General features: G+C 41.6%; 1 protein-coding gene across 1 annotated transcript in view; it reads left to right on the forward strand.

The window, feature by feature from the left end:
• The first annotated feature begins 23,614 nt into the window (after positions 1-23,614).
• LOC124038266 (inhibitory synaptic factor 2A-like) overlaps positions 23,615-26,338 on the forward strand; it is a 40,204-nt gene continuing 37,480 nt past the window's right edge. Inside the window, exon 1 of the mRNA XM_046353910.1 lies at positions 23,615-23,895. The gene's annotated coding sequence lies outside the window, so the exon portion shown is untranslated. The remainder of the gene's footprint in view (positions 23,896-26,338) is intronic.

Raw genomic sequence — 26,338 nt, forward strand, 5'->3', positions numbered from 1 at the left:
AGAATAGAGGAGGCTGGTAACCCAGACTACTCTGAAACGGAGATAACCCGGTAGCAGACGAAGGAAGCGAGTTGTAAGCGTATTCTGCCCAGGGGAGCTGTTCTGCCCAAGACGCAGGGTTTCTGAAAGAAAGGCTGCGTAGTATGCGACCAATCGTCTGATTGGCCCTCTCTGCTTGACCGTTAGACTGGGGATGAAACCCGGAAGAGAGACTGACGGACGCACCAATCAAACGACAGAACTCCCTCCAAAACTGTGACGTGAATTGCGGGCCTCTGTCTGAAACGGCGTCTAACGGGAGGCCATGAATTCTGAACACATTCTCGATAATGATTTGTGCCGTCTCCTTAGCGGAAGGAAGTTTAGCGAGGGGAATGAAATGTGCCGCCTTAGAGAACCTATCGACAACCGTAAGAATCACAGTCTTCCCCGCAGACAAAGGCAGACCGGTAAATGAAGTCTAGGGCGATGTGAGACCATGGTCGAGAAGGAATGGGGAGCGGTCTGAGACGACCGGCAGGAGGAGAGTTACCCGACTTAGTCTGCGCGCAGTCCGAACAAGCAGCCACGAAACGGCGCGTGTCACGCTCCTGAGTCGGCCACCAAAATCGCTGGCGAATAGACGCAAGAGTGCCTCGAACACCGGGATGACCAGCTAACTTGGCAGAGTGAGCCCACTGAAGAACAGCCAGACGAGTGGAAACAGGAACGAAAAGGAGGTTACTAGGACAAGCGCGCGGCGACGCAGTGTGCGTGAGTGCTTGCTTAACCTGTCTTTCAATTCCCCAGACTGTCAACCCGACAACACGCCCATAAGGAAGAATCCCCTCGGGATCAGTAGAAGCCACAGAAGAACTAAACAGACGGGATAAGGCATCAGGCTTGGTGTTCTTGCTACCCGGACGGTAAGAAATCACAAACTCGAAACGAGCGAAAAACAACGCCCAACGAGCTTGACGGGCATTAAGTCGTTTGGCAGAACGGATGTACTCAAGGTTCTTATGGTCTGTCCAAACGACAAAAGGAACGGTCGCCCCCTCCAACCACTGTCGCCATTCGCCTAGGGCTAAGCGGATGGCGAGCAGTTCACGGTTACCCACATCATAGTTGCGCTCAGATGGCGACAGGCGATGAGAAAAATAAGCGCAAGGATGAACCTTATCGTCAGACTGGAAGCGCTGGGATAGAATGGCTCCCACGCCTACCTCTGAAGCGTCAACCTCGACAATGAATTGTCTAGTGACGTCAGGAGTAACGAGGATAGGAGCGGACGTAAAACGTTCTTTTAGAAGATCAAAAGCTCCCTGGGCGGAACCGGACCACTTAAAACACGTCTTGACAGAAGTAAGAGCTGTGAGAGGGGCAGCAACTTGACCGAAATTACGAATGAAACGCCGATAGAAATTAGCGAAACCTAAAAAGCGCTGCAACTCGACACGTGACCTTGGAACGGGCCAATCACTGACAGCTTGGACCTTAGCGGAATCCATCTGAATGCCTTCAGCGGAAATAACGGAACCGAGAAAAGTAACGGAGGAGACATGAAAAGAACACTTCTCAGCCTTTACGTAGAGACAATTCTCTAAAAGGCGCTGTAGAACACGTCGAACGTGCTGAACATGAATCTCGAGTGACGGTGAAAAAATCAGGATATCGTCAAGATAGACAAAAACAAAGATGTTCAGCATGTCTCTCAGAACATCATTAACTAATGCCTGAAAAACAGCTGGCGCATTGGCGAGACCAAACGGCAGAACCCGGTACTCAAAATGCCCTAACGGAGTGTTAAACGCCGTTTTCCACTCGTCCCCCTCTCTGATGCGCACGAGATGGTAAGCGTTACGAAGGTCCAACTTAGTAAAGCACCTGGCTCCCTGTAGAATCTCGAAGGCTGATGACATAAGGGGAAGCGGATAACGATTCTTAACCGTTATGTCATTCAGCCCTCGATAATCCACGCAGGGGCGCAGAGTACCGTCCTTCTTCTTAACAAAAAAGAACCCCGCCCCGGCCGGAGAGGAAGAAGGCACTATGGTACCGGCGTCAAGAGACACAGATAAATAATCCTCGAGAGCCTTACGTTCGGGAGCCGACAGAGAGTATAGTCTACCCCGAGGAGGAGTGGTCCCCGGAAGGAGATCAATACTACAATCATACGACCGGTGAGGAGGAAGGGAGTTGGCTCGGGACCGACTGAAGACCGTGCGCAGATCATGATATTCCTCCGGCACTCCTGTCAAATCGCCAGGTTCCTCCTGAGAAGTGGGGACAGAAGAAATGGGAGGGATGGCAGACATTAAGCACTTCACATGACAAGATACGTTCCAGGATAGGATAGAATTACAAGACCAATTAATAGAAGGATTATGACATACTAGCCAGGGATGACCCAAAACAACAGGTGTGAAAGGTGAATGAAAAATCAAAAAATAAATAGTCTCACTGTGGTTACCAGATACTGTGAGAGTTAAAGGTAGTGTCTCAAATTTGATACTGGGAAGATGACTACCATCTAAGGCAAACATGGGCGTAGGCTTGTCTAACTGTCTGAAAGGAATGTTATGTTTCCGAACCCATGCTTCGTCCATGAAACAACCCTCAGCCCCAGAGTCAATCAAGGCACTGCATGTAGCACCCGAACCGGTCCAGCGTAGATGGACCGACATAGTAGTACAAGATCTAGATGAAGAGACCTGAGTAGTAGCGCTCACCAGTAGCCCTCCGCTTACTGATGGGCTCTGGCCTCTTACTGGACATGAATTAACAAAATGTCCATCAAATCCGCAATAGAGGCACAGGCGGTTGGTGATCCTCCGTTCCCTCTCCTTAGTCGAGATGCGAATCCCTCCCAGCTGCATGGGCTCAGTCTCAGAGCCAGAGGAGGGAGATGGTTGCGATGCGGAGCAGGGAAACACCGTTGATGCGAGCTCTCTTCCACGAGCCTGGTGACGAAGATCTACCCGTCGTTCTATGCGGATGGCGAGAGCAATCAAAGAGTCCACACAGGAAGGAACCTCCCGAGAGAGAATCTCATCTTTGACCACTGTGTGGAGTCCCTCCAGAAAACGAGCGAGCAGCGCCGGCTCGTTCCAGTCACTAGAGGCAGCAAGAGTACGAAACTCTATAGAGTAATCCGTTATGGATCGATCACCTTGGCATAGGGAAGCCAGGACCCTAGAAGCCTCCCCACCAAAAACTGAACGGTCAAAAACCCGAATCATCTCCTCTTTAAAGTTCTGGTAATTGTTAGAACAATCAGCCCTTGCCTCCCAGATAGCTGTGCCCCACTCTCGGGCCCGGCCAGTAAGGAGTGAAATGACGTAAGCAACCCGAGCTCTCTCTCTAGAGTATGTGTTGGGTTGGAGAGAAAACACAATCTCACACTGGGTGAGAAAGGAGCGGCACTCAGTGGGCTGCCCGGAGTAGCAAGGTGGGTTATTAACCCTAGGTTCTGGAGGCTCGGCAGGCCAGGAAGTAACAGGTGGCACGAGACGAAGACTCTGGAACTGTCCAGAGAGGTCGGAAACCTGAGCGGCCAGGTTCTCCACGGCATGGCGAGCAGCAGACAATTCCTGCTCGTGTCTGCCGAGCATGGCTCCTTGGATCTCGACGGCAGTGTTACGAGCGTCTGTAGTCGCTGGGTCCATTCCTCGGTCGGATCCTTCTGTCATGCAGGTGAATGAGGACCCAAAAGCGACTTGGCGAAAACAGAGTATTTAATCCAGAATAAACTTTACAAAACAAAAAGCATAATACTACACGTAAAGACAAGAACAGACTGGAGACTTGATCGAGAACTGCAGGTTGCCTCGGGAAGGCACTTGAACCTAGCAGACTCAGACACCTGCTCACCACGCAGCATCTGAGGGAAACACGACACGACAGGGCAAAACATTGACACAGCACGGTGAATTATAAATGAGGATCCGACAGGGCAGGTACGGGAAACAAGGAGTGAAATAGGGACTCTAATCAGGGAAAAGGATCGGGAACAGGTGTGGGAAGACTAAATGATGATTAGGGGAATAGGAACAGCTGGGAGCAGGAACGGAACGATAGAGAGAAGAGAGAGCGAGAGAGTGAGAGAGGGAGGGGGAGAGAGAGGGATAGAAAGAGGGAAAGAACCTAATAAGACCAGCAGAGGGAAACGAATAGAATGGGAAGCACAGGGACAAGACAAGATAATAAATGACTAAACATGACACATAGGCTGTTCGTAATGAGTGAATTACCCTATCTTCTAGTCTGTATTCATTACCCTAACAACCTTGCTTTAGTATGTAGGGCGCGGTACATTGTGCTGACAATGCAGCACAGATATACTACAGATTATGCACGATCTCGGCATTTGAACTTGATGTTAATTGTGTTACAGCCTGATATAAGCAGAATGCAATATAATTCCAATACAAGAGCCCCTCAAAATTGTGCCCCCTCACCGGTTTCAACTACCACCTTAGTCTTTTTATCCTGGTGCCGGGATTGTTTTTATTAACTTATTATGCTTCTCTGTAATATGTGCTAAAATCTGGGTAAAAGATTGAAAGGAATGTGCCTTCACAAATGGTTCCTGAGTTAATTAACTTCTTATGGCTGGGGGCAGTATTGAGTAGCTTGGATGAATAAGGTGCCCAGAGTAAACTGCCTGCTCCTCAGTCCCAGTTGCTAATATTTGCATATTATTAGTACATTTGGATAGGAAACACTCTGGCGTTTCTAAAACTGTTTGAATGATGTCTGTGAGTATAACAGAACTCATATGGCAGGCAAAAACCTGAGAAAAAATCTAAACCGGAAGTGGGAAATCTGAGGTTGGTCAATTACCAACTCAGCCCCTATCGAATACACAGTGGAATATTGGTCAACTTGCACTTCCCAAGGCTTCTACTAGATGTCAACCGTCTTTAAAAACTTGTTTGAGGCTTCTACTGTGAAGTGGACCCATATGATAGCTGAATGAGTCAGGTGTCTGGCAGAGTGCCACAGGCTGGTCACACACATTTCACATGAGAGGTAGCTGCTTTCCTTTGCTTTTCTGAAGACAAAGGAATTCTCCGGCTGGAACCTTATTGATGATTTATATTAAAAACATCCTTAACCTCTTCAGTCTACCATCTACTTTTTCGAACATTCTGTTAAAAATCACGCAACATTTCAGCGCCCTGCTACTCATGCCAGGAATATAGTATATGCATATGATTAGTATGTGTGGATAGAAAACACTCAGACGTTTATAAAACTGGTTAAATCACGGCTGTGGCTTTAACATAACATACGTTTAATTGAAAAGTGCAGGAAAATCTGATCAATGAAAGTGGGAAAATATATCCATCTGCCGCTTCAACCCATTGTTATGGGCGAAAGACATTAAATATGGCTGAGGTTGCAGTACCTACAGCTTCCACACGATGTCAACAGTCTTGTCATTTGCCTAGGATTTGTTTCTTGGTCAAACGAACAAGAGACAGCCCATTTCTTCCGGTCTCCGACCGGATATTTTGGTTGAAAAATAGACGGACAGTATTTCAAGATGGATCCCTATAGAAAACACTTCGTCTCGTGATTAATTTGATCGCTTATTAACGTTTACTAATACCTAAAGTTGCATTACAAAAGTATTTCGAAGTGTTTTGTGAAAGTTTATCATCGACTTTTTGAATTTTAAAAAATGATGTTACGTTATGAAACGCAATTTTTTTTCATTTATCACACAGTCTACATAGAACGATATCTAGGCTATATATGGACCGATTCAATCGAAAAAAAAGACCCAATAGTGAATATGGGACATCTAGGAGTGCCAACAAAGAAGATGGTCAAAGGTAATGAATGTTTTATATTTTATTGTGCGGTTTGTGTAGTGCCGAATATGCTAATTATTTTGTTTACGTCCCCTGCAGGTCTTTTGTGGTGTTACATGCTATCAGATAATAGCTTCTCATGCTTTCGCCGAAAAGCATTTTAAAAATCTGACTTGTTGCCTGGATTCACAATGAGTGTAGCTTTAATTCAATACCCGGCATGTGTATTTTAATGAACGTTTGAGTTTTAACTAATACTATTAGCATTTAGCGTAGCGCATTTGCATTTCCAGAGCTCTAGATGGGACGCCTACGTGCCAGGTAGAAGCAAGAGGTTAAGATTGATTCCATACATCGTTTGATATGTTTCTAAAGGACTGTAATGGAACTTTTTGACATTTCATCTGCAACTAGTGAACACGCTTCGTGAGTTTTGATTTGATTACCAAATGCGATAACAAAATTAGCTATTTGGACATAAATAATTAACATTATCGAACAAATCAAACATTTATTGTGGAACTAGGAGCCCTGGGAGAGCATTCTGATGAAGATCATCAAAGGTAAGTGAATATTTATAATGTTATTTCTGACTTCTGTTGACTCCAACATGGCGGATATATGTAAATGTTTTCTCAGATTATTGCATGGTTTGCTTTTTCCGTAAAGCTTTTTTGAAATCTGACACAGCGGTTGCATTAAGGAGAAGTATATCTATAATTCCATGTATAACACTTGTATTTTCATCAACATTTATGATGAGTATTTCTGTAAATTGATGTGGCTATGCAAAATCACTGGATGTTTTTGGAACTCCTGAACATAACACGCCAATGTATACTCAGATTTTCTTTATATAAATATGAACTTTATCAAACAAAACATCCATGTATTGTGTAACATGAAGTCCTATGAGTGTCATGTGATGAAGATCATCAAAGATTAGTGATTCATTTTATCTCTATTTGTGCTTTTTGTGACTCCTCTCTTTTGCTGGAAAAAATGGCTGTGTTTTTCTGTGGTTTGGTGGTAACCTAACATAATCGTTTGTGGTGCTTTCGCTGTAAAGCCGTTTTGAAATCAGACATGGTGGCTGGATTAATGAGAATTGTATCTTTTAAATGGTGTAAAATACTTATATGCTTGAGGAATTTTAATTGTGAGATTTTGTCGTTTTGTTGTTTTGAATTTGGCGCCATGCACTTTCACTTGCCGTTAATCCCGTTAACGGGATTTCAGCCCTAAGTTTTTAAGCAAGCAACATCCCATCGTGCTAAGGGTCATGTATTCTGGGCAGGCCATTATTTTGTCTACCATAGCTATGCCCCATAGGATGAAAATGCACCCATTCACAGGGCACGAGTGGTCACTGAATGGTTTGATGAGCATGAAAACGATGTAGGCCATATGCAATGGTGGTCTCAGTCACCAGATCTCAACCCAATTGAACACTTATGGAAGATTTTGGAGCTATGCCCGAGACAACATTTTCCACCACTATCAACAGAACACCAGATTATGGAATTTCTTGTGGAAGAACGGTGTTGCACCCCCCTCCCCCCCTCCCCGCACCTCTCTGATTCAGAGAGGTTGGGTTAAATGTGGAAGAAGGCATTCAGTTATACAACTAGCTAGGTATCCCCCTTTCCCGAACTACTTTTTGGTAGATAGTTATGCGGTTGAGAGATTGGGAATTCCTTGGTGGCTGGTAGTATTACAGAGAAACGACAATGTTCTTTTAAAAACAATGTACAGGACAAAACACATGCCCCTGTGACCCCTATGGGTATCACGCCTCTGTTTTGTCTGAGTACCATTTAACATATAAATGCTCTTTCAAGTGGATTCCCCAAAGAGGTACATTTGAATGAAAGTGGTTTATAACTCATAGAATTTCACTATAGGAAAAAGTATTCTGGTATTTGCATTGAAAGGCAATTTTCAAAACATCTGAGTGTTCCCAGGCAACTAGGACCCCAAGACCAAAGGAGGATTTTTCTGACAGTGATTAGTTGGCTAAATATGATAGCTTTGCTTGGTGTGCAAAATATTCATTAAAACTCATTTAGAAGCATATTTTTCTAAATAAACTGCATTTTTTTTTAAAGAAATGGCCTGAAGGGCCTCTGTGGTTGAAAATGAATTTTCCAGATTATTATTCTTTATTCATTGTATTATCCTTATTCTTTTTAATGATGGACCATTTGAGAATGTGTGCCCTGAACAAGTTATTGCCAATGGACACACATTATAATTTGGTGCTATGCAAATCTCTGACATCATCGTACATACCAACGTGTCTTTGATGGCAGTTTTCTATGATGCAACATCATCTGGTCCACTGAATGAAACTTTAACAATCGGTTTTAAATCAAATACACTGTGATTGCACAACTTCAAGCTGGCCACTGAATATAACATAATTTTAGAGTTTTTCATATACATGCATCACTGCTGGACAGAAAAGTGACAAAATCACATAGAACCATGCAGTCACTTTGGTTACCATTTTCTTGCACACTGAATAATGACAATGATGTCTGAAGCCCTGAAAACATATCCCACTAGCTTGTAACATATTAAGAAAGTGCTCCCTGCCAGTGAGTGTTTACTGATGTAAAAGATTGTGGGAGCTGTCCATGGTGCTAATTTGGTCAACTGATGTGTGTGTATGCTGCTTGCAGAGTTATACTTTGTGTGCATGTTGCTTGTATAGAATGTGAGGTGCTGTCTATGGTGCTGATTTTCTTAGACGAGCTAAAGAGGAATTTAGTAAACTCCTTTAAGGAAAGGCAAAACAATGGTCTTATGGATTGTTTGTCTTAACAGGGATATATGTCTTATGGTTCAGGTATTTATATAGATTAGAGTCAGGAATAGCCAAATAATCATAATGATAATTGCATATGAATCAATCCTATTTGGGGACTGCTCTGCTGTATGCATATTTCTCCTCCGATGTCACATAAAATGTGTTTTTAATTTTTTTAAACTACCGATTTCAGCACCTAAAGAATAGCCCGCAATTTCACACAATATTGTTCATTGTAATTGCGGGCTATTCTTTGGGTGCTGACATCAGTAGTTTTTTAACAAAACGTGATTTTGCTTGACTTCCCAGACTGCACACACTCGTCGCCACTCTACTCCATCATAAATCATGGAGTTGAGTTGAATCGGCTAGGTGCAAGATTGGCTATTCGCCAATGATGATACATAATATTCTCTTGCAACTCTACCCCTTGTGTGTGATGAACTTCGTCTAATTGCTGAGCTAGGAGAACAAAGAAGCATCATCCAGCACTAATTAACTTTCATACGCAGCGTACCAGAGGAAATTACTTCCAGGAAAACAGTCAGACTGCCATAACTCTACTCCACTACTTCCTTGTTGCTTCTTCTGCACGGTATACATTGAGACATATATTTGGAGAATGAGTGGAAACTCTCATCAAGGATTCTTTAGTACAATCTGTTGTTCTCAGCTGAGCTGCGCTAAGCAGATCCTCAGTGACAGGTCTTAGAATCCGTTCTACTGGATTTTGCACACATATTCCTCACAGCAGTTATATCTTTGAGCAGATAATCAATGTTCCACAATCATTCATCTTCTACAGGAGAAGAGATAGTGAGAGTAAGAGAGGGACAGAGAGTGGCAGAATGATGCAAAATCTTACTCTTCAAACAGAACCGTGATGTTTATGTGCAGATAAGTTCATAAAGTATCTTGTGTAATGACCATTTATATTATACTACTCCAGTCACAACAGTACTGTCTAATATACATGTCTAAGACGTATCTCATTCTCGCATCATGCTCTGATGATGAAGCTGCGAGGGTCAGCTCACAACAATCATCACAAATATAACATTTGGCCCAACCAGCTGTATAGTGTAAACAGGAGTATGTTATACTGTAGATGACGATACATGCATTACAAAAAACAATGATCTGCACTCTACTTCTGCCCTTGTTTTGTTGAGATCTCTAAGTGAAAGTAAGCTGTAACATAAATCTTCAGACTTTAGACAGAGAGTAAATTGGTTTGTTGGAGCTCCGCCATTATATCAACTTCACTGTGGATCACTCCAGAAGGCCAAAAGGATGTCAGCGAGGTGGTATAGTGAGCTCAAATGGATGCGCCAGATTAAGTAACAATAATTTAATTTGGATTATATATAACATCTCTACACATGAGAAAACTACACTTCAATGATGGAGCATTGTGTGTTTGTGTGTGCTTGCATATGTACAGTATGTACATGTGTGCGTGTCTGCCTGCCTGTGTGTGTGAGATCGAATTGCATAAAATACAAAGATATTGTGTGTGAAGATGATACAGCATCTTCTCTTGCAATTCTACCCCTGGTGTGTGATGAACTTTGTCTAATTGCTGAGCTAGGAGAACAAAGAGGTGTCATCCAGCACTAATTAACTTTCATATGCAGAGTACCAGAGGAAATGATTACCAGGAAAACAGTCAGACTTCCATACCACCACTCTAGCACACAAACTTTTCTGACAACTTTAGTTTAATTAGTTATATTTTTATGCTGAACTACATGGATTCCCTTATAATTGGAATAGTCTGAAGTGTGATCATGATCATAAATAATGGTTTGAAGGAGATTTAAAGTAGGAGCAACAGAGCAGCATCAAGTCGTGATAAATAAAAAGTGCCCTGTTGTTCACAAATAACCACACACCTTTCCTTTCTGATCTAATGTAGTCTGCAATGAGGAGAGTGGACTGATCTAATTTAGTCTGCAATGAGGAGAGTGGACTGGTCTAATGTGGTCTGCAATGATGAGAGTGGACTGATCTAATGTGGTCTGCAATGAGGAGAGTGGACTGGTCTAATGTGGTCTGCAATGAGGAGAGGACTGATCTAATGTGGTCTGCAATGAGGAGAGTGGACTGATCTAATGTGGTCTGCAATGAGGAGAGTGGACTGATCGAATGTTGTCCTCAATGAGGAGAGTAGACTGATCTAATGTGGTCTGCAATGAGGAGAGTGGACTGATCTAATGTGGTCTGCAATGAGGAGAGTGGACTGATCTAATGTGGTCCGCAATGAGGAGAGTGGACTGATCTATTCTAGTCTGCAATGAGGAGAGTGGACTGATCTATTCTAGTCTGCAATGAGGAGAGTGGACTTGTATCTGACATAGAGTACCACCATCTCACCAGTCTCCGTCAATCCAATGATGCATTCATATTCTGAGAAGCAGTGGGGATGAAAGCTATTCTCCTCAACTTGTGCAGCTCTGCTATGACATTATCTCTCATAGACTCTGAAGGTAGAGTTACTCGTAACCAGATTAGAGAAAGACGCAGGCACTCAAGTGAAGGAACATCCTGTGTTGAGAGCTTCACCTGAGAAAATTGTACAAAGCATTTCATTTCATTCAGGAAAGGTTGTGATGCTCATTCAGGCAAAAATACCTACTATATAATTCAATTAGACTGAGTTAGTGAGTTTCAGGCATACACAGTGCATTCAGAAAGTCTTCAGACCTCGTCCCTTTTTCCATGTTTTGTTTCATTACAGCCTTATTCTTTAATAGATTTAATAGGTTTTTTTACTCATCAATTTACAGACTATATCCCATAATGACAAAACAAAAACAGGTTTTCAGACATTTTAAGACATTTCTTAAAAATAAATGACAGAAATACACAAGTATTCAGACCCTTTGCTATGAGAATCGAAATTGAGTTCAGGTGCATCCTATTTCCATTGATCATACTTGAGATGTTTCAACAACTTGATTGGAATCCACCTTTCGTAAACTCAATTGATTGGACATGATTTGGAAAGGCACACACCTGTCTATATAAGGTCCCACAGTTGACACTGCATGTCAGAGCATAAACCAAGCCATGTGGTCGAAGGAATTGTCCGTAGAGCTCCAGGACAGGATTGGGTTGAGGTACTGATCTGGGGAAGGGTACCAAAATATATGTGCAGCATTGAAGAACCCCAAGAACACAGCGGCCCCCATCATTCTTAAATGGATGAAGTTTGGAACATTCCTGGATCTGGCTGCCCGGCCAAACTGAGCAATCTGGGGAGAAGGGCCTTGGTCAGGGAGGTGACGAAGAACCCAATGGCCACTCTGACAAAGCTCCAGAGTTCCTCTGTGGAGATCTGAGAACCTTCCAGAAGGACAATAATTCCTGCAGTACTCCACCAAGCAGGCCTTTATGGTAGAGTGGCCAGACAGAAGCCACTCCTTAGTAAAAGACACATGACACCCCACTTGGAGTTTGCCAAAAGGCACCTAAAGGACTCTCAGACCATGAGGAACAAGATTCTCTGGTCTGATGAAACCAAGATTGAACTCTTTGGCCTGAATGCCAAGCGTCACCTCTGGAGGAAACCTGGCACAATCCCTACGGTGAAGTATGGGGGTGGCAGCATCATTCTGTGGGGATGTTTTTCAGCGACAGGGACTGGGAGACTAGTCAGGACAGAGGGAAAGATGAACGGAGTCAAGTACAGAGAGATCCTTGATGAAAACCTGCTCCAGAGCACTCAGGACCTAAGGCGGGGGCGAAGGACAACAGGTTGTTCCAACAGGACAAAGACCCTAAGCACACAGCTAAGATAACGCAGGAGTGTCTTTGGGACAAGTATGTGAATGTCCTTGAGTGGCCCAGCCAGAGCCCGGGCTTGAACCCGATCAAATATCTCTGGAGAGACCTGAAAATAGCTTTGCAACGACCCTCCCCATCCAACCTGACAGAGCTTGGGAGGATCTGCAGAGAAGAATGGATGAAACTCGCCAAATACAAGTGTGACTCGCTGCCAAAGGTGCTTCAATAACGTACTAAGTAAAGGGTCTGAATAAGGTATTGATGTTCTTTATTTTTAATACTGTTTTGTCATTATGGGTTATTGTGTGTAGATTGAAGAGGGAAAACATATTTAGTAATATTTAGAATAAGGCTGTAACATAACAAAATGTGGAAGAAGGGAAGGGGTGTGAATAGATTTTCCAATTGCACTGTAATTCTTCCTGTTCTGCGAGAATTGGATTTAACAAATGAATGTTTTCACTGCTAAGCAAAAATGTACTCAGCTGCAACTCAAACATGCTCTATTTGAAAAGTGTATTCATTTATAAACACAGGTTCAGAATCACCTTCAAACAAACCAAAATGTAACTTTAGTGGAAAAGTACCAAAACACCTCTGCATTCTTTATTGTGAACAACAAAAGAATCAAAGAAACATTGTCCTTAAAAGCAGAGCACATTGCGATAACTTTTGCAAAGGGAAACTATACACCGTCCCATGCCACAGAGGTTCAGATCATCTGTCTCATTTTTTAAGTGTAGAGCTAGCCAGAGACAGGAATGGCTGTTGACACAGCTGAGGTAGTAAACAATGCCGTGGTTGTAAGACTATAATGAGTCCATCTGAGGCAGAGTCTCTCACCAGAGACCATTACAGTGCTACCCCACACCCCAAGGACACCAACGCTGTCATCACTGTTGTAAGTGCAGAAGAATGACTATAACATCCACAGTGATATCAGCTCCATGGCCAGGGCTATGGAGACACGTGTCTATATGGAGGAACAGGAATTTTACCTGACCAGGAAAAGGCTTCAACTAGGGTTCAGAGTTTTTCTTATTCAGGTCCCATAGTCAGGGAACCTCTGACTGGTTTGTATCACTGCATAAATCACCATGGCAAAAAGCCATTACTATCAGATCTGAGCTTTTAATCACCAAAATGAATATTGGCCGGTAGTTTTACAGTTTCTGATGTGCCGCAGTTTCCACAAACGAGTTACTGGGTAAGTGTTTCTTCTTGTTTGTTTAAGCAGATAATTATTCCTCAAATGTTTACTCCATAAACCTAAACACTAAGTCTGTGTTCATATTCTAATCAGCTCTTCTTGTTCTGCACTAGTGGAATCCTTTAAATGAGTCTAATAACAAAGTCTATAAGCATACCGTGTTGGCAAAACTGAGCCTTGATCCTTACTTCTTGATGAGGAACATGACACTAACATGATGAATAGGCAGGCTGACTCCTCTGTGTGTACATTAACAGTGCCTTCAGGAAGTATTCAACCCTCTGCCTGAATTTAAAATGTGTTCAATTGAGATAATTTGGCACTGGCCTACACATAATACCCCACAATGTCATTTTTCAAAATGTTTACTAATTTATTTCAAATGAAAAGCTGAAATGCCTTGAGTCTGTTAGTATTGAACTCCTTTGTTATGGTATCAATACGCCCAGTCACTACAAAGATACAGGCGTCCTTCCGAACTCAGTTTTATTTTTTACCCATCTTCTAAAAAGTGTCCTTCTTTGTGAGGTATTGGTAAACCTCCCTGGTCTTTGTGGTTGAATCTGTATTTGAAATCAACTGCTCAATCGAGGCACCATACAGATAATTGTATGTGTGGGGTACAGAGATAAGGTAGTCATTCCGAAATCACGTTAAAAATATAATTTCATACAGAGTGAGTCAATTCAATTTATGTGACATGTTATGATTTGTTTTACTCCTGAACTAATTTAGATTTACCATAATTAAGGTGTTGAATACTTATTGACTCAACATACGTATATCATGAACAACGCTCTGCACTTTCTGGAGGACAGAGTTTTTAAATCAAATAAAATCCAGTCAAATGTGATTTTTTCACATGCGCCAAATCCAACCTTACAGTGAAATGTTTACTTACAAGCCCTAAACCAACAATGCAGTTACGAAAATACCCCCCAAAAAGGTAAGAGATAAGAATAAATAAATAATTAAAGAGCAGCAGTGAATAAGAATAACGGAATATATACAGGGGGTACCGGTACATAGTCAATGTGTCAATGTGTGTGGGCACCGGTCTCGAGATAATTGAGGTAATTATGTACATGTAGGTAGAGTTATTAGAGTGACTGTGTATAGATAATAACAGAGAGTAGCAGCGTGGGGGGTGGGGGCAATGCAAATAGTCTGGGTAGCCATTAGAGTCTTATGGCTTGGGGGTGGAAGCTGTTTAGAAGCCTCTTGGACCTAGACTTGGCGCTCCGGTGCCGCTTGCCATGCGGTTGCAGAGAGAACAGTCTATGACTAGGGTGGCTGGAGTCTTTGACAATTTTTAGGGCCTTCCTCTGACACCGCCTGGTATACAGGTCCTGGATAGCAGGAAGCTTGGCCCTGGTGGTGTACTGGGCAGTACGCACTACCCTTTGTTGTGCCTTGCGGTCGGAGGCCGAGCAGTTGCCATACCAGGCAGTGATGCAACCCGTCAGCAAGCCTCCGACCTGTCATTCACCTGTTTTCAGATATAGTTTTCTACATTTTTCATTAAGTTGTTTTCATTAGCATACTGTTAGCTAGCTAGCTATCGCTAGCTGGCTGGCTCACTTACTAACATTACATGTATGATCTTTGTAGTAATATTATTAGAATCTCAGTATCAAGGCTTAGGAGAAGACCCAGATGCAGACAGTTTTGAAGTAACAAAAGTTTTTTTACAGAAACAGGGGGCAGGCAAATGACAGGTCAAGGGCAGGCAGAGAACAGTAGTCCAGAGCAGAGTCTGGAAGGTACAGAACGGCAGGCAGGCTCAGGGTCAGGGCAGGCAGAATGGTCAAAAACTTGGAAAGCTAGAAAACAGGAACTACAGAAAGACAGAAGCACAGGAAAAACGCTGGTATGCTTGACAAAACAAACAAACTGGCAACAGACAAACAGAGAACACAGATATAAGTACACTGTGGATAACGGGGAAGATGGGCAACACCTGGAGGGAGGTGGAGACAAGCACAAAGACAAGTCAAACAGATCAGGGTGTGACACTCAGAGCCATTGCTAGTTATAGCCTAATGTTAGCTAGCTAACATTGAATCTAGTCGGTTAGATTTAGCCTCCTGCAGATTCATGCAGGGAGGTAATGTTATAAATTGAGATTATGGTTTATAGTTTAGCTTGCTACCTAGCTACATGTCTAAACAAAAGACTCCAGTATGCAAGTCACCATTTCACTGTACCGTTTACACTTTCTGTATCCTGTACATCCTGCTAGGTAAAGTACCCCCCTTATCTCAGCTCACTGGTCAACATAGCAGCACCCACATGTAGCACATGCTCCAGCAGGTATATCTCTCTGGTCACCCCCAAAACCAATTCTTCCTTTGCCCGCCTCTCCTTCCAGATCTCTGCTGCCAATGACTGGAACGAACTACAAACATCTCTGAAACTGGAAACACTTATCTCCCTCACTAGCTTTAAATAAAAGTGAAATACATTTTTCAAAAAATACATGTGACAAATAAACCATGATTTTATTTTATATAGTGTGTGTTTACCAGAGACTGTAATGTGAAGAAACATGACCTGCACCAAAGTCAAATTAGGATATAATGTTAGGCCAACGAGAGGGTGTCCAAGTTCTTTCTTCAGTAGAATGCCCTAATTTAATTTCATCACACTCACAACTGTAAGCTATTTTCTGTAATTAGTGCTGCAATTAGTGCCCCAGATGTTTCTGCCATCTCCTTAGTTATCAGACTCTGCTTCCACGGGGCATTCCACTGATTTCAAAACTCTGTCCTGCAACAACTAGAGAGAAACACTTATTTGTGATATCTTTTTTTTTAAAGCCATACACATACTGAGCAGCCCTTAGTTATCGACTGAAGCTAGCTATGGCAGAGTATTCCCAACTCATCTCTCGGGATGTCCAGCCTATCCGTTATCTCAGCCAATCATGGCTAGCGAGAACGTTCCTGAATTTTCCATGGCTAAACCAACTAAGCTCATAATTTAACAATTTTATTCGTATTTACAGACGGGATACAAGTTTGCTATTAAGGCACATGAAAGTTCACATGTTCCAGAAGGCATTTCTACCAACAAAAAAAAACACCTTTTGATAAGTTCAAATGCCTCGCCTGTGAAGCAGTGATGCGTGACATATACCTTGTTTCCTGAAACGAGTCGCATATTATGAAAGGCCTTATGAATCTGTATTACTGTCACGCCTTGGTCTTAGTATTTTGTGTTTTCTTTAATTATTTGTTCAGGCCAGGGTGTGACATGGGTTTATTGTGTTGTCGTATTGGTTTTTTTTGTAGGCATTGGGATTGTGGCTGATTAGGGGTGTGTCTAGCATAGGCTTGGCTGCCTGAGGCGGTTCTCAATCAGAGTCAGGTGATTCTCGTTGTCTCTGATTGGGAACCATATTTAGGTAGCCTGGGTTTCACTGTGTATTTTGTGGGTGATTGTTCCTGTCTCTGTGTTAGTGTTCACCAGATAGGCTGTAACAGGTTTTCGCGTTTCGTTTGTTGTTTTTGTATATTATGTTATTTCATGTATCGTCGATACTACATTAAAGAACATGACTAACCACCACGCTGCATTTTGGTCCGCTTCTCCTTCAACTGACGAACGCCGTTACAATTACATACTTTAAAAGTTGTTTATAAATTTGTGAATAACTAGCCTACTAAACGTTAACAAAGTGAGAGTAATGATTTTTAAATGATGAATAAACTATTTACTAAACCATTAAATTATTTATTTCATTGGGAAGAAAAAATAATAATAAAGTGTTACCACCCATGGAGTGGATAGGTTGGTGTAGAAGATAACTTAAAGGAGTAGTTCACTATTTTACAACATGATGTTAGATGGTACCTCACCCTGAAAGTAGGCTATGGCCCAGGATAAAGTGTTCTTTATTAACACTGCAGTGGGCTAAATCAGGGTCACACAAATCTACTTTGAAAGAAAAGTATACACCTCACACAGATGGTTATGGCCTTAAAAAAGAAGGCACCTGTACCATGTCAGATAGAGAGTTGAATGTATTACATTTTGAGTTTGCATCCCAATATTACACAATTTAAATAGATCACAGAAGACTGAAAAATAACTACACTGTTTGACACAGAAACACTAGATTTTAAAAAAAAGATAATGAAAAATATTAATTACATTCCACCCATGAGGCCACTAGGTCATTTTGACTGCAGGAAATGGCTACACAGCCACTACAATCTTCAGCTAACTTTAGCCACCGCTAGCAAAACATCTATGAAAATTATGGAGCATGTGATCCCCTGAGACCCCAAAAATGTAGAATCAACTCAAATCAACTCCTTATTTCGTTTCATGTTACTTAAAAGTGATTTGGCCATAGAAAAAAAATAAAAAACATGTTCACATGCTTCAAAACTTCAATTAGTTTTTAGCTAGTGGTGGCTATAGTTAACTATGTTTTGTTGTGGCTGAAAACTGAACAATGGATTCATATTTATCCTGGCTCATAGTCTATATTCAGGCTGAGGAAACATCTAATATCATGTTGTAAAATAAGGAACAACTCCTTTAAATTAAAAACACAATTGTTGACCTCAAATTATACACATCTACATTTTACAATTTAATCATTTACCAGACACTCTTAACAGGAGGGTAACGTGCCGTGCCTCAAGCGCACAGAAATATTTTTCACCTAGTCGGCTTGGGGATTCGAACCAGCGACCTTTCGGTTACTGGCCACTAGTCTGTTACCATAAATAAAAATAAAAAATACACTTTTTATTTTGCTCTGGTCCCCTTTTTTTAACCTTTTAAGGATCTGACAAACCCACGACATACCCAAATCTAACTGCCTGTAGCTCAGTCATTGAAGCAAGGATATGCATATTCTTGATATCATTTGAAAGGAAACACTTTGAAGTTTGTGGAAATGTGAAAGGAATGTAGGATAATATAACACATTAGATCTGGTAAAAGACAATACAAAAGAAAAAAACGTTTTTTAAATTGTTTTGTACAACCATCTTTGAAATGCAAGAGAAAGGCCATAATGTATTATTCCAGCCCCGGCACAATTTAGATTTTGGACACTAGATGGCAGCAGTGTATGTGCAAAGTTTTAGACTGATCCAAGGAACCATTGCATTTCTGTTCAATATGTTGTACCATGACTGCCCAAATGTGCCTAATTTGTATATAAATACATTTTCGAGGTCATAACTGTGCACTCTCCTAAAACAATAGCATGGTATTATTTCAATTGTACAGTGCTGTTAGATTAACAATAATTTTTAGCTTTCTGCCAATATCAGATATGTCTATGTCCTGGGAAATGTTCTTGTTACTTAGAAATTCATGCTAATCGCATTAGCCTACATTAGCTCAATCGTCCCGTGGGGGACCCACCGATCTTGAAGAAGTTCTTTAACAACATAGGGAAAATGAATAATTTAGATAGAATTATAATTATTTCACCTAGGGATGTACATCTGAGAGATGCACTTGACAGCATACTTCCTCTCCTCTGAGCCTTTGAAGAGCGGAAAATTAAGTGCCAAAACAAGTAGAAGAAACACAATAACGTTGGCTACTGAACCTCAACAGAGTCCTCTCGCTCCCTAACTTCCCCTTATAATGTGCAAATACATTTTCCCTATTCTCTGTAAACCAGAGCTAAATTAGATCACTTTACAGTCGGTGTTTGCAGTGGCCTCCAAAGCGCAAACTGTCTCTGTGGGAAACCGACCATGAACAGTTAAAAACTGACAGTAATCTCCAAGGATAACTCATTTGAATAAAACATACACTCACTAGCCAGCCCTTGGCAGATCAATTAGTAGAGTGGAAGAGAGAAGAAGAGAGGGATATTCCTCATTTCCTCCCGCTTGTCTTTGCATTGTTCCAATCATTAAATCTAGTCAATTTTATCTGGGCTTCAGGCTGATTGGGAGATCTGTTTCTGGGAGCGAGAGAGCAGAGCTTAACAAGCATTCCATGGTGTGGCTTAGTCAGGAAACAGACAATTAAAGTCCAGGTAGCAGATAATGGACCCTATCAGATATTTATGTAGTTGGGGCTGTATAGTAACTAATATACATGGGTTCTAACTTGAAAACCACAAAGACTGACGGAAGGCCCTAAACGCAAGATCATAATTTCTTTGACAAGGTGGAAGAACAGATTGCATGTAGTCTTCTGTACAAGGTAAACTGGTGCGCACCAGGTGGCACTTCCTTTTTAGTATGGAAACTGGCTGTGGCGATTCTTCGACAATATTCACAACATATTGACTCAGATACAACCTTTATAGATTAAAAAACTAATTTCATCAATTACACGTGGAAAACTTATTTGAGTGAACATTAGCAATCCAGCAGCAGATGAAATATAAAATGTATTATCTCCTCCCTCTCTCCCTGGTTATAGTTTGTGGCTATCAGTGTCTAGCTGGCTAGGTTTATGATATTTACTAGCCCATACCAGTGACAAACGTAGGTATGTTATCGACATATGGCAGTACACAAACAAAATCTAGCTCACTTATTTTGCCAGCAAGAAAGAAATAGCCACACTAGCTATTATTACCAAATGCTCTTCAGGCAAATCACGAGTGGTACCATTAGTATGACAAGATGATAATACAGATCCTTCAGAAAATATTCAGACCCCTTCAATTTGTCCACATGTTGATACTTTACTGCCTGATTCTAAAATTGATTTAATAAAACATTTTCCTCAGCAATCTACACATAATAGCCCATAATGACAAAGCAAAAACAGGATTAAGACATTTTTGCAAATATATTAAAAATAAAAAAATATAAATAACTTATTTACACAAGTATTCAGACCCTTTGCTATGAGCCAGAAAATGTTGCTCAGGTGTATCCTGTTTCCATTGATCATCCGTGAGATGTTTCTACAACTGAATTGAAGTCCACCTGTGGTATATTCTATTGATTGGACATGATTTGGAAAGGCACACACCTGTCTATATAAGGCCACACAGTTGAAAGTGTATGTCAGAGCAAAAACCAAGCAATGAGGTCGAAGGAGTAGAGCGCTGAGACAGGATTGTTTTGTCATGACTACACATGAGGATTACATTGGGTCAGAGCAGCTTGGCAAGGGCTGACAATCACCAGACGCTCTGCCAGACCCTTTAGCACCTCCACAAACTGGTCAAACATTTTATGCAGCAGAGGACTCCCTGGCTCTCTAGTATTGGGATGGGATGTCTTTGTCTAGAGAGAGGTTTACCAGCCCAAAACTCTAGCATCCAAAAAGTGAACACTGGAACAATATTTCTAACATAAAGAATATGGGAAATGGTCAGTGGGGACCTAAAGAATAATAATTTTGCTTTTAATTTTGTGATATAATTAAAAACTGTATGAACCAAATACTGTAACTTAGGAAGGGCACCCCCTCTAGCTGTCAAGTTTCCATCGAATACGTTTTCTATGTGATATGACAATTAATGAAACTATTTTTTGTAAGATAGGAATGTGATTTTAGGAGTCATAAGAGATAACTTCTAATCATATCCTTTGCACATTAAGTACCCACGCCCCGAATGAGGTCAGAGAGCTTGTCAGCGTGATGGAACTGTCCTTTTCGACCATAGTGCCTGACTAAGAATTAGCAAATCATACCAGAAGATGTGAGACTGTGGTCCACATGTTGAAATGGATAGAAACTCTGAACCTCAACACTAGATGAGAAGATAACCTCACCTACAATACCAGGAAACATGGATTGTTAGCTACTTGTGGGAAATGGATAAAACAACAAAAGGTGAAAAAGATCAACTCACCAGACTATAGCTGTCCGTGTAAAGGGGTTCAAACTCTGACTATTCACACAGGTTAAGAACAAGTTCTGAACAAAAACTGCCCATTGGATACCGGACAACTAAGAAGAAGGACATTGTGACATCTGATGGAACCTCAGAGCATGTACAAGTGGCATGTACAATGGCATTCAAACACGTAAATACATTCATTGCTTCTTATTCCAAAATGGGTGGCGTTTTGCGTGCAAAGTATATGATTAATGTGACAAAAGTCCTAGAATGTATCCACGATAAATATTCCTTTTTCTCCATCTCTCTATTTTACTCACCCCCTTTTCCATCTCTGTGTAAAACGCTATCATATCTTGGTAGTCCACTAGGGACTTTTGTCTCAGACATGTCGACATTTGGTTAGTTTTATCTGTCTTACTTAGATGGAAGACATGAGCTAAATGCGGTAGCTTTATAGCTAGTTAACATTAGCATTAAGGTACCAAGCTAGTTCTTTCACTTACCCTTATCACTTCCGTGCTCACTGAAGCCCGTGATAATTCTCGGTTTCTGCTGGTACAGCTGGCTGTTTGAGATGCTTTAGAAGCCCCATTGATGGTAGGGACAACATCTACTTTGAGAAGCAACTTCTTGATGAAGCCCTCCTTCCATTGTTGATGACTCTGAAAGTTCTCAGGGATGAAATGTGCCCCTCAGATTGACGAGTAGATGTCCAATTTGCCCGCCTCATTCTCACACATTTTAAAGAATCTTTTCATTCACTGTGTGACGTTCACCACGGGGTATTGTGGGATTGTTTCCAGAAGTTAGTGCTGATTTGGAGAAAACCTCAAACCCAACTTTTAGAACAAGATTACAATATTATAACAATTGATTGAAGAGTTTTATAATTTGTGAATGTTATCTTTGGGTGCTCTAAGTTACCATTATATGCATTTCTGGCATTGAGAAATAGGTGCTACACTCCCTTTAAATCAATAAGACAGCAGTCAGCAGATTACCATTCCGCCTCCCCCTCATCTCTTTGCACGACAAACGTTATTTGGAAAGCTTTTCTGCAGGTTGCTTACTCAAGCAAAGCACAGGCAAACTTTTAGTCACACTGGCTGAGAGCTCTCACAGCAGCCACTTGTGGTGCCTTAGTGTCTCTTTTCTGCTGTATTTCAACCTTGTTATGCAGTAGCTTACCCAGCAGAGGAAAAGAAAACATACAATGGTGGAGGATTTTATTGTTTTGAAGATCCTTTCCAATCACATATCATCATCTTGATATATCACATATCACCCTCATGATATGCACACCACATTTCACTGCACAATATCTAGCGTGTATCACAGCCAACTGAGTAAAGTATTTCACAACCCACAGACAGAATGGAAGTATTGCCTGTGCACTGACCTTGAATGCAGAGAAAAATAATAGAACACTTTGCACCAATCAAGAACTCAAAGGGAGATAGGCTTTGATATACTGTAGGCATTGTTTTTCTTGCTAGTATATGCAAATCCCAGTAACATGGTAAAACGACTGCAAGTCAAGTTCTCTTTGTGAGGTCAGCGATCGGCGGTAGACATGCAGAGTTGGATACAGTTGATTAATTCTTCTTTGGTGTCCACATCTCTTCCTCTCGTTCTCTCCTTCCAGACTACATACTAATACTCTCTCAATTCCTCTCTCTCTCTTTTTCTTCCTTCCCCCTCTGTCTCTTCTCTTCTCCTTTCACAAACAGGGTGTCAGATATCTAAAAGTAACAAGGGAAGGAGACATCCAATTAAAAACACAATGCATTATTATTTCAGAGCCTTCCCCACAGGCAATCTGGGAAGCCGTTCAGATGATATAACAGCTCACCAGACCCTATGCCACTACGCCAGCTCAGAGGACACGATAAGGAGGTTTTTACTGTTAATGCGTGAGCTCACCAGCTGTGGCAACTATGGACTTTCCCCAGCAGCTTGCGCTTTCCCCCTCTCTCACCCTCCCTAGCTCTCATCCTCCCTCTTCCCCTCTGCCTTGCTCTCTCTCTCTCTCTCTCTCTCTCTCTCTCTCTCCTCTCTCTCACTCACAAACACGCACACTCCCAAATGCACAGGGATTGCAGCAGCATGTACTGTACGAGTGCCTATTGCCAGTGAGTGCAGGAGCGGCAGCGGACGAGTGTCAGTGATGCTTGAATGAGGTGAAAGAGAGAGAGAGAGAGAGAGAGAGAGAGAGAGAGAGAGAGAGAGAGAGAGAGAGAGAGAGAGAGAGAGAGAGAGAGAAGTAGGGAGGACTTCATTGTGGACCTTACGGGTTTGGAGGCCGTTTTCTTTTCTATCCTGAACCTTTGCCGATGTGCCACAACTATCCAGCTGTCACTGCAGTGGCTGTCTCTTTGGTACCCTATCCTCTCTCTGGACGGAGCTCTCTATGCCACTACATGAATGGATATGCACCAGCTCAGTGGGAGATCTATGCTTTCTCATCCTTTGCTCCACTGATTTGTTTCTCAAGGTAAGTGTTTAACACTTAAGTCTGTATAGTAATAATGATAGGAAGTTAATATAGAAACATAGGAGAATCTGCACATAATGTCAGTTTATCAGCTTTGATTTGTCAAGATACAGCAGGTGCCCGAGTGGTTTGAATGTCTTTACTGTATTTGCTCTGATATACTGTATGTCCGGTTGCTTTATTGTCTAGACGCTGATATGTGGAGGATTCAAAGGGGGCATTCTAGCCAACCAGTAAAAGGCTCACAATTTATCTGGAGAAAGCAATGATGTTGTCTTTATGTTATCTGTTTCACTTTTGGCTGATACTATCTGATTTCCTGTTTAGAAAGTGTAATGAACAGATTACTGAACAAGGAAATGTTCAGGTGAATATTCAGTTAGATTTTACATATTGATTTAGTCTTGTAGTATTGATCGATTGCACTTAAGGGTTGACCATTATTGCTCTTTTCAATGGGCTAACACATGTGATCATTGGCATTGTATAATTTGTAGGGATATCAATGATAGTGCTCAAGTGCTTGTGACAGTGAGATGTAGTTGGTGTTCAGTGTTGAACACATACCATAGCTACAGTAGTGCTGCTGAAAGTACAGTGATTATTATGAGCGATAGATGTGTTCCTCAAGGCTTCATGTGACGAGGAGATGAGGATCCCACCTGGGACTCGCAACTTATCATGAGTAATGACGTGTGATCTTGACGCTCCCGGCAGAGCACTGCATCACATAGAGGGCAGATCAGATTTTCTCTCTCTCCTCTCTCTGTCTATTAAATACTGTTTCATAGTCATCCCACCCTTCTCTCTCTATAGCCCCGTTTATACCTGGTGCTAACATGCATCCTTTGTCCTGATCTTGTCCACATTCTGATTGTGCCCAAATTTTGGGGCAGGTGTAGATGATTAAAAGACGCATTGTGATCTGATTTTGATGAGATCTTCCTGACCACCTCCGGAGGTAATCAGGGATTCAATGTATCTGGATATCGATCAAGTGTAAACAAAGCTGGATGGTCAAGCCAATTAAATCATTATGCAAGCCTCTAAAATAATTGACAGGTAGCTCCACTAATGTATTGCATCAATAATTGTCAATAATTCATATTTTTTTCAAAATAAATACAGGAAGACAACAGGAAATCTGGTCACAATGCAGACATAGTGGACAGATAAGAAACACATTCTAATACCATGTGTTGATGTGACACTGGTTGGATCATATTGATCAGATCACAAAATCCACATTAGCGCAAGGTGCAAACGAGGCTTCTGAAACCAGTTCAGAGGGTTTGTTCTCCCCCTGCCTCATTTCAAACCAATCTCTGTCTCTACAGAAACCTTTATCTTAGAAACCAGCTTATGGTGTGCCCAAACCATCTTCTATCCTAGGCCCCCACCTCTGTCTCTATCAGTCTAATCAAATATTGGATTCTCTCCTGGCTCTGTTTATGAGAAACCAACCACTTAGTTCCTTCATCCTTTACTGTTGTTGGAGCAATTCAAATTATCTTACCCCTTTCTTTGAAACATCAGCAGCCATACCCTCGTCAGTGAGTGAGTAAAAAGCGTGGCTCACAGTAACCTGTAAATATGGTACAATTGGGCAAGGAACAGCTACTGTAAGGCATGGGAACATTAACCAATCTGCCATCACACTCTCTCCTGCTTCTGGGAAACACCCCTCAGCTCCTCACAGCTCTCTCGCCCTTGTAACCATGTCAATGCGTCAGGTGTAATGCACTTCTCCTTGTCATGGCGATGCTAAACTTACTGTTCGGAAAGATCCATTTCATAGCATTGGCTTTCAGTGAGAAGATGAGAAAATTGAGGCCTTTTTAAAAGCTCCCCTACTCCTCTGTAAAAGAAAGTGCAGTGCAGTGATGAATCTTTTAAGCCAATGCCATAAAGCACAGTCTCAGGTCTCAGGTGTATCCTGCAGCCCAGCAAGTTACTAAGAATTCACCAGACAGACAGAACCGAGATATGAGGATGTGCATTACTGGGGGATACCTAGCCTATAACTTGGTGGGTATGTCAAAAAATATATAGTAAATACCACACATATACTACAGTGTGTAGTAAAGTATTCTACAGTATACAAAAAAATGATATAGTAAGTACTAAACATGATCGAGGGATACTGCAGTGTGGAGTATAGTATTCTACAGTATACTACAATTTGCTACAGAATTCTATAGTAAGTACTATAATATTCTATAGTAACCTGTAGTATTTTCTCATGTGGGGAAGGCCAGTATGATAATGATAAGAAAACCAATTCTTACAGATGTCCCCACATCAGGCACATTATTCTCAAATCACATATTGTGCAATGGATGGCGAAGTACTTCTGATTAGGTAAACTTGCATGATCAAACAGTAGATACAAAGTACCCAACAAAGAGTTATGGCCCCTCCTCTTTTGGCATCCTAGTATTAA

The sequence above is a fragment of the Oncorhynchus gorbuscha genome, linkage group LG06, assembly GCF_021184085.1.
Source record: "Oncorhynchus gorbuscha isolate QuinsamMale2020 ecotype Even-year linkage group LG06, OgorEven_v1.0, whole genome shotgun sequence".
Lineage (NCBI taxonomy): Eukaryota > Metazoa > Chordata > Actinopteri > Salmoniformes > Salmonidae > Oncorhynchus > Oncorhynchus gorbuscha.